The sequence below is a fragment of the Armigeres subalbatus genome, chromosome 1 (assembly GCF_024139115.2).
Source record: "Armigeres subalbatus isolate Guangzhou_Male chromosome 1, GZ_Asu_2, whole genome shotgun sequence".
In the NCBI taxonomy this organism is placed as follows: Eukaryota; Metazoa; Arthropoda; class Insecta; order Diptera; family Culicidae; genus Armigeres; species Armigeres subalbatus.
The window spans coordinates 181,867,803-181,877,842 of NC_085139.1; the positions used below are offsets into that span (position 1 = coordinate 181,867,803).

General features: G+C 37.0%; 1 long non-coding RNA gene across 1 annotated transcript; it reads left to right on the top strand.

The window, feature by feature from the left end:
• Positions 1 to 8,003: 8,003 nt before the first annotated feature.
• Positions 8,004 to 9,570, top strand: LOC134205580 (uncharacterized). The gene is made up of 2 exons (XR_009978154.1): positions 8,004 to 8,688; positions 8,762 to 9,570. It is a non-coding gene; the product is annotated as an uncharacterized LOC134205580 (long non-coding RNA).
• The last annotated feature ends 470 nt before the right edge of the window (positions 9,571 to 10,040 follow it).

The window sequence follows — 10,040 nt, forward strand, 5'->3', positions numbered from 1 at the left end:
GTTAAATTGTCTATTTGGCGATGGCGAAACACCACCCTAATATTAGGCAGGAAGGAACGTCCAAGCAACGGTGTTCGTCAGGTTTTTTAGCTGCCTTGGATTATGTTTAAAGTTCCGGTGATGGCCGATTTAAAATGCAGCATTTATCAGATGCTAGTGATAAATTTATATGTTGTGAAACAACCGGTGACAAGCGACTAGACAACGAAGCCCTATTTCTATTTGGTGCTACCGTGCAAACTAACCGACCTAATACTGAAGCACGTATTTTTCTATTTATTATTGATGGATTTTAATAAAGATATTTAAATAAAAACTTATTTTATTTGAAACCAAGGGTATTCTTTATTTCAGCGCATAAAGAGAAACAAAATTTTATATGCAGTAGGGGAACGGTTCGCCACTTCATCTTATAGCTCCTATTTCCATCCCATCAAAAACAAAGCAATGGAAAGGAATTTCTTTTGTTTATTATTTTTGTGATTTTTTTTAGCAGTGAGTACGCATCTTGACAAAAAGAAGCGACGGATTCGGTGCCGTATTTCTTTGTTTAGCGATGAGATGGATATATGTACAGTGAGATGGAGATCGGAACATTTCCCCTATATAGTTTTTACTTTCAATTACTGTTTGAGGGTACTTCGAAAAATAATCAACATGTCATTTGATTTCCGTTTGAAAATCAGTCGGTTGTTGGATTATTCGCATATGGGAACGTCCATAAATTACGTAACGCTTAGAGGGGGGAGGGGGGTTGAGTGAAGTGTGACGATCCATACAAATTTTTCAGAAGCTTCATACAAAAAGTGTGACATAGGGGGGAGGGGGGGTTGAAAAATTCCAATTTTTGCGTTACGTAATTAATGGATGTTCCCTATGATGTGTTTCTTCTGGTGTTTGATGCAACGGAATGATTGTCATCCAGAATGGGTATGACGTTCGTTAAGGGGCGGTAGCGAATCAGCATTCAGTCGTCTTACGGCTGATGTTTTGGTTCAGTGCACGCAAGGTTGAAGTTGAGTTTTGGGAGTTTATTCAGAGGAGCGACATCCAATTTTTTTACTATGGATTTTGACAGGTTTGCCTGTTCGTTCTTTTTTGGGGGATAAATTTATCCCCCAGTGTCAGATTACCCCAATACTGATTTATTTTGCAATAGTATGTGCGTAAATTTTGAATGTTTACGTTTTTACAGGAGAATATGATGCAAAACGCCCATACCCCTCAATAATGCAACATGATACAATCATGAGAAAATAGAGAAAAATTTAACAAATTATCAATTAAAACAATTTTACACTCGATTCCATGCTTCAAACTTAAGAATGTTCAACTTATTTGCTTAATTATTTAGAATCCTAGTTGCACAAGGTACTGTCTGTGCCTTTGTTCGTTTTATATCATTGTTGCATTCGCAGTGCACTCGTATTGGTTATTCAGAAAAGATGTGACAAAGATGGCGTAGCTTGTCACCCCCGTGAGTTTATTTCTTCCGTTGCATTCCTACACGGAAGACAAAAAGTAACCAGTGCAGTGTTGAGTATTTTTAAACTTACTTTTGAATTATATTTTCTCTTCTCCTCGATCCACTCTTTCTTCTGTTGTCAAAAAAAAAGTAGCAAAACAATGCATCGACGCCAGTTCGGTACGGGAAGCCAACCTTGAGTTTGTTGCTTGGGGGTCGTACACTAATTACGTTAGCACTTATGGGGAGGGGGGTCTGCTATTTCTTACGTTCCATATAAATAAGAAATGATTTGTATGGGAAAAATCTTACATGGAGGGAGGGATTTTCAAAACCCACAAAAAATGCTTACGTAATTAGTGTACGGCCCCTTGAGGTCGAAATTGAGTGAATTAAACCTCCAGTTGAGTAAATTAAACTTTCGCTAGGTACTTTTTTAACATGGGAGTAAAGGCAAACTTCTTTGACCCCATTTAAGGTTCCCCCAAACACACGCGACACGACAGTCGCGACGCGATTCTATCGCTTGGCGACAGCGATCCTGTCGCCGTTGGTATGGAAGCGTAAATAGAAAATTGCCAGCAGCGACCCAACGATAGAATCGCGGCGACTAGTTGTCGCCGTCGCGGCGATGAAATCGCTTAGGTCTGGGGAAGCCTTTACTTAAATTTGGCTTCCCGTACGGAAGTTCGAAGTTGGGTGGATTGAAATCACTTTTGGGTAGTTTTGTTTTTTCGTATGCGAACATACACACGTAACTGCCTGAGGCGCCATTCGCCTTGCCAAAGCCATGTTGCTGCCATCTGGTGGAAACGAACGTGTGCATGATATCACTGTTTTTCGACATGGTGATGGAAGCACGGGGGTGACAAGCTACGCCATCTTTGTCACATCTTTTCTGAATAACCAATACGAGTGCACTGCGAATGCAACATAAACAATTGCGAGGGTGAAAATGATATAAAACGAACAAAGGCATAGACAGTACCTTGTGCAACTAGGATTCTAAATAATTGAGCAAATAAGTTGAACATTCTTAAGTTTGAAGCATGGAATCGAGTGTAAAATTGTTTTAATTGATAATTTGTTAAATTTTTCTCTATTTTCTCATGATTGTATCATGTTGCATTATTGAGGGGTATGGGCGTTTTGCATCATATTCTCCTGTAAAAACGTAAACATTCAAAATTTACGCACATACTATTGCAAAATAAATCAGTTTTTTTTTTTTTTTTTTTTTTTTTTCTAATTTTATTTGCTAATTATCTAATACATGCATTCATCTCTTAGACTAGGTGTTCCGTGTTTTCTTAACACTATCATCCTTATTTGCTATGTTACGCGTTTAGTTATTATTAATACATTTCAATTGCCTCTGGCAGTTAGAATTTTTCCTCTGGTTGAATTGAACCATGTAGGAATTACAATGTTTTCAACTTAAACTAAACTTAACCTATTTTATACTAAGGGTACAAGGAGTTAATCGTTGCAATAGAAGATTGCAACGATTTTTGTCTAAAATTGGAAATTATTTTGTTGGACATTTGTTGCAATGTCTCAATATTAGAAATTCTATGAAGTTCATTGGTACTATACCACGGAGGCAACTTCAGAATCATTTTCAAAATTTTATTTTGAATCCTCTGGAGTGCCTTCTTTCTGGTATTGCAGCAACTAGCCCATATTGGCACAGCATACAACATGGCAGGTCTAAAAATTTGTTTGTAAATCAAAAGTTTGTTCTTAAGACAAAGTTTTGATTTTCTGTTTATAAGTGGATATAGGCACTTAATATATTTGTTACATTTGGCTTGAAGGCCTTCAATGTGATTTTTAAAAGTTAATTTTTGATCTAGCAGAAGTCCTAAATATTTAGCTTCGCTAGACCAATTAGGGTTCCAACTATTCATAGTGACAATATGTCTGCTAGAAGGTTTCAAATAAGAAGCTCTCGGCTTATGTGGGAAAATTATAAGCTGAGTTTTGGAAGCATTCGAGGAAATTTTCCATTTTTGCAAGTAAGTGGAGAAAATATCCAAACTTTTTTGCAATCTACTACAAATGACACGAAGGCTTCGCCCTTTGGCTGAAAGGCCCGTGTCATCTGCAAACAAAGATTTTTGACACCCTGGTGGTAAATCAGGTAAGTCAGAAGTAAAATTTTTATACAATATGGGCCCCAGTATGCTGCCTTGGGGAACACCAGCTCTTACAGGTAATCTATCAGATTTAGAATTCTGATAGTTTACCTGCAGCGAGCGATCTGATAAATAATTTTGGATCAGTTTAATGATGTACAGAGGAAAATTAAAATTCATCAATTTTACAATCAAACCTTCATGCCAAACACTGTCAAATGCTTTCTCTATATCAAGAAGAGCAACTCCAGTCGAATATCCTTCAGATTTGTTGAGCCGAATTAAGTTCGTAACTCTTAATAACTGATGAGTGGTTGAATGCCCATGGCGAAAACCAAATTGCTCATCAGCAAAAATAGAATTGTCATTAATATGAACCATCATTCTATTTAAAATAATCTTTTCAAACAGTTTGCTTATTGAAGAAAGCAAACTGATTGAGGATAACTAGAAGCCTCAGCTGGATTTTGTCCGGCTTCAAAATTGGAACAACTTTGGCGTTTTTCCATTTATCTGGAAAGTATGCCAATTGAAAACATTTGTTAAATAAATTAACCAAAAAGGATAAAGAGCTCTCAGGAAGTTTTTTGATAAGTATGTAGAAAATACCATCATCACCCGGGGCTTTCATATTTTTAAATTTTCTAGTAATAGATCTCACTTCATCCAAATTGGTTTCCAACGAAGGGTCAAAAACATTATCTTGATTGAGAATGTCTTCAAAGCTCCGTGTAACCTGATCCTCAATTGGACTAGTGAGACCTAGACTAAAATTATGGGCACTCTCGAACTGCTGAGCAAGTTTTTGAGCCTTTTCGCCATTTGTTAATAAAATTTTATTTCCCTCTTTAAGCGCTGGAATTGGCTTTTGAGGTTTTTTAAGAATTTTCGTTAATTTCCAAAAGGGTTTCGAACTGGGATCCAACTTCGAGACATTATTCTCAAAGTTGGTATTTCTCAGAATAGCGAAACGGTTTTTAATTTCATTTTGCAAATCTCGCCAAATAACTTTCAACGCGGGATCGCGAGTTCTTTGGTATTGCCTTCTTCTCACATTTTTAAGACGGATCAGTAGCTGAAGATCGTCGTCAATAATAATGGAGTTGAATTTAACTTCACATTTCGGAATTGCAATGCCTCTGGCTTCGACAATTAAATTTGTCAAAGATACGAGAGCATTATCAATATCACTTTTGGTATCGAGAGGAATATCAACATCAAAATTCCTATCGATATACGTTTTATATAAATCCCAATCAGCCCTATGATAATTGAAAGTAGAGCTGATTGGATTATAAATGGCTTCTTGTGAGATTTCAAATGTCACAGGAAGATGATCAGAGTCAAAGTCAGCATGAGTTACCAATTGGCCACACAGCTGACTTGAATCCGTTAAAACTAAATCAATTGTAGAAGGATTTCGACTGGAAGAAAAACAAGTAGGGCCATTGGGATATTGAATAGTATAATATCCCGCAGAACAATCTTCAAATAAAATTTTGCCGTTGGAATTGCTTTGAGCATTATTCCATGAACGGTGTTTGGCATTGAAGTCACCAATTACGAAGAATTTTGATTTGTTGCGAGTCAGAATTTGAAGATCAGCTTTCAACAAATTCTTTTGCTGCCCATTGCATTGAAAAGGCAAATAGGCTGCAATGAAGGAAAATTGTCCAAAATTTGTTTCAACAGAAACTCCCAAGGTTTCAAAAACTTTGGTTTCAAATGAAGAAAATAATTTATGTTTGATACGTCTATTGATGACAATGGCGACCCCACCACAGGCGCTGTCAAGACGATCATTTCTGTAGATAAAATAGTTTGGATCTCTTTTAATGGAGAGTCCTGGTTTTAAATACGTTTCAGTTATAATGGCAATATGCACATTATGAACTGAAAGGAAGTTGAATAATTCATCTTCCTTACCCTTTAGAGAGCGGGCATTCCAATTTAGAACTTTCACACAATTATTTGGATCCATTGAAACGGAGTCCGATAACAATTTTTTTGTGTGTACTTTATACCAACCTGAACAGCTTCAGGAATGGTATTTGCTTTGAACATTGCATCAATCATGTGATGCAATTGTTCAGTTAAAAAATCAAAATCGGAAGCAATCATACTACCTGAATCGGCAACATGACCATTATTTTCCGTTGGGACATGGGTATAAACCTCATTTTGAGAAGAGAAATTTTGTCTACCAGCAGCGATGTTTGCATACGTAGGTACATTCGAAACATTGGAATTTACTGAAGTGCTTGCTACCCGTTGACGAGCGGCAAAATTTGTTTGTGAATTGTGGTGGGTATGAATTGCTCGACCGGTAAACCGGTTTCGAAATTTGAGCGTTTGAAAAATTTCTACCCGTCGAATCTGGGATCCGATTGGAATTTCCGTCATCAATTTTGCACGGAATTCAAAACTTTTTGCGTGAAGGGCATTCCCAGAAATTGGATTTATGATTGCCCCACAGTTTGCGCACTTAAATTTATTGGAATCTTCTCTCACAGGACATGCGTCCTTGGCGTGAGAGGTTCCACCACAAATCATGCATTTAGCATCCATGTGACAATGTTTGGTTCCATGACCCCACTTTTGGCACTTACGGCACTGGGTAGGGTTTTGGAAGTTTCCCCAGGCCTGCGGAAATGTTCCCATGTAACACGGACATGAGACATAATACAGGCCTTTTCCAAACTTTTCATATTATTTAGTTCACTTTTGTTAAAATGAACTAAATAAAATTCTTGAGAAATGCCCTCTGGGAAGTTCCAGAATGGATTTCTTTTCATCTCAATTACTTGGACTGGTGAAAATCCAAGTAATTGAGAAATTTCAATTTTAATCTCATCCAGTGATTTGTCATCACTGGGGAGACCTTTCAAGACGACTTTGAACAATCGCTCAGTTTTGTCGTCGTATGTGAAGAATTTATGGCGCTTCTCAGTTAAATAGTGAAGAAGACGTTTGCGATCGTCAAAGCGATCCCGGCAAAACGCGGCAGTCACCCTTCCTAGCAATCTGAAATGAAACCTTGATCACCAGGAGGTAACTCAAAATCTCATTCCGAAAATAAGATAATTCGGCAACAGATACCACAATTGGCAGAATCCTTTGCTTCTTCGCATAAATCGAATCCCCTTGGTCAGAGGTAGATTCGATTTGCTCAATTCATCATTAATCAAATCGAACTGATTGCTCAGTTCGATTGGAGAAGAATTATTTCCGATATTAGAGTTAGAAGGAATATCTGAATTCTCCAGCTTCCTTCTATTTTTCCGCGCTTGGGCAGGACGGTCTTGAAACCTTGTTTCTTTGAAGGAAGTGGAGAATTCAGAGACTCCTTCCTCTTGTTTTGTTAATACTCATTGCTGAGCGTGGAGACGTGACCTTCTAAGAGGTTTTTTCCCAGAACGGTGTCCCTGCAGGATTACCACCGCTTGTCGGAATTTTACTTCCGCAAACGGGTCCAACGTAAAACGAAGGCACGGGTCCTTGCAAAGATCGTAACGGGATCAGTGGGTACAAATAGCGCTAAGAAGCACCGTTGAAATTAAAATAGCTTCGGGTAGTATTAAAAACTTCCTTCCGCAAAGAGAGAAAGAACCGCACAGCACGAAAGCACGATGCGGTCTGGGCAAAATAAATCAGTATTGGGGTAATCTGACACTGGGGGATAAATTTATCCCCCAAAAAAGAACGAACAGGCAAACCTGTCAAAATCCATAGTAAAAAAAATTGGATGTCGCTCCTCTGGATGGAAGCATATTTATAAGTGCTTTTACAATGTTTTTAACAGTGTTATACTGAAAGTTTTTAAATACGTTGGGTAAGAACTTTGGAAAACTACATGTTAGGCTACTTATTAACACATGTTTTAAAACAAATTGAAATAATTCAACTATCGTGTTAATAAACTAAAAGTAATTTAAATTTAATCAAATATTTTCGGCTACAATGTGTTTTAACTTTTTTATAACCATTTTTATATTGACGTCCTATATGCCTTGCCATCTGAAATAAAAAAGCATCACCCAGTCCTCATTCTGCTTTCGCTTACTTTATGCTCGATTGGAACAACCGATTTGACCGCAAATGCGCTGTTCCAATTTTGACACGGCGCTTTTTTATATTATTAATCCAAAACCTCGTTATACAAACGGTCGAGCATGTTCGTCACACATTCACACCGCTGTCAGGAAAATAAGCAATTTGGTGCAACATTTGACCGTTTGATTTGTTAAACGATTCTACACATGATCAATCATAGCATCAACTTCTCTCATTTCCTGGGTGCAAAAAAAATGATAATTAAATAATTACCAGATGAAGAGTTAGCAAGATTTAAAAATTGAGCAACTGTTTGGCTAAAATAAAATAAGTGCACTATTTAGTTGACATTAAATAAAATATTAAAGCGATTGAGCGACTACAAGTTTTGAACCGGTACGATCCTTTCGCCGTCAAGCCTGCGAGAATACGCGACCGATTGACATTCAATTGAAATGAACCGTTTTCCGTTGTTAGGCTACCATTTAAGTTGCCTCATGCCTGACAGATCTCTTGTTCGATTGGCGCCTTTTGTGTTGACGGTTCGGTTGGTGGTATATTCGGCTATCATCGAAAGGTTTTACGAACACGTACACACGGTTCGTGGTTTAACAACAACCTCATTTGATTTTGCCGTGACAGCTGCTCGGAATGGAAAACAAACTTGCGAAAGTGTGAGTGGAAATGCAACGTGTACGTACACGTTCGAGGAAAGCCCAATTCGTACCCGCGTTTCGTATGCGCAGACTTTGGGCACAACTATCATCTGTACCCATAAGAGAAGAACCCTAAAGCCCACGTTTGAGTTTAATCTACCTGAGCATGGAATAAAACGAACCTTCTGATCATTCTTCAACATCAATACTTGCCTTGTGATTAGGAGAAGCGGTTCAAGAAAAATATTTTATCAACAAAGTGTGAGGCATATTTGCATGTGCCTAGAAAATTGTAAATAAGTGAACTACATGGCGGAGTTTATCATCGACTGGGAAATTTGAATATAAATATGAATGCGTCTCGTTTGAGATTACGGTAAGTTCGAAAGTTGTGATAAATGATTTGTGTTACAATGTTGCTACAAATGTTTTCGGTGTTTATCTTGCAGGCCAAGTGTCAAGCCAAATATGGATAGAAGAAACCTGGATGGATCCGTATCGCAGTCGTGGAATAATTTCAGCATGTGCAGCCGGCCAAGCGTTGAGTGAAACAGGCCAAGGAAGAGTTAAGTTTCTTTTTACAAGAATGATTTGCTGAATCACGGCGTTTTTTTGTGTCTTAATGGCATGAACTAAGGACGAGTTATCAATCTACAGATAACCCTAATCTGGCTGGTATTAATTTGAAGGTATAAGCACCAACAAGCGCAGTGGGAGATATGACAATTTGAAATATTCATGCGAAAAGAAGTCGCCGAAACCGCTCTTCATGTTTCTTTACATAATACGCGTCTGTTTCAAATCCAAATACGGAAATTTTATTCCGTCATTTCAAATTAGATAATCATTTTTTCAAGAAACTAAATTGTTCGTATAATACTTGAGAACAAGTAAATCAGGAACTATAATTTTTCAATATTTTGTACTTCCTATTCGTATGAAAACAATTAACAAAAGTATTCTCAAGTAGAATAAATTCATTCAAACTCTACTTGATTTCGTTTCAAACAGATTATAATTTTTAGAACATATTGGATTTTAAATGTTTCGTAGAGAAGGTAAATTATTTTATTGTTAGTATGAAAACATAGCAAAAGGTTCATTCTTTGACAGTCGTATGCAGTTGAGAATAGACTAACTTTCCTTAAAAAAAAACTAAGCAGCCAATTAATAGCTAGTCAAATGTTCTAACAGTGAATATCTGGAAAAGTCTTGTTGTTTTATTACTACAAAATGTATTCTTGATATTAAAAACAAATCAACGATTCTGTTATTTCAAAATGTTACAATAAGCATTACAAATTTTCTGTTCAGATAAGTATAAATGAGCAATTATGACTACAGGGTCGGAGTACAACAAAACATTATTATCTTTTTTAGATGATTTTTGATAACATTTGTGCGATTTTCGTTCATGAATGATCTTGGTTCCGCTGATATGCTAAAAGTGTCGTCTGATTCCAGACTGTATTGTCAGTCTTCTTGTTGAAGCAACTTTTGCTAATAGTGAGATTTCAAACTAGAATCACATAAATATTCAGTTATTCTTGACACTGAGTTTTCTTCCCAATTGTCACTGTATTTGAAAAACTGCAAAGATTTTTTAAATTAAATTTACCAGCGGCAATAGTTCTTTTGTTAACAATTGACAACAATAATTCTTGCATTTCTCCTTCTAAATGTATACATCTTTGGAACCGATTCATTGAATTAACTTTACCGCTACCA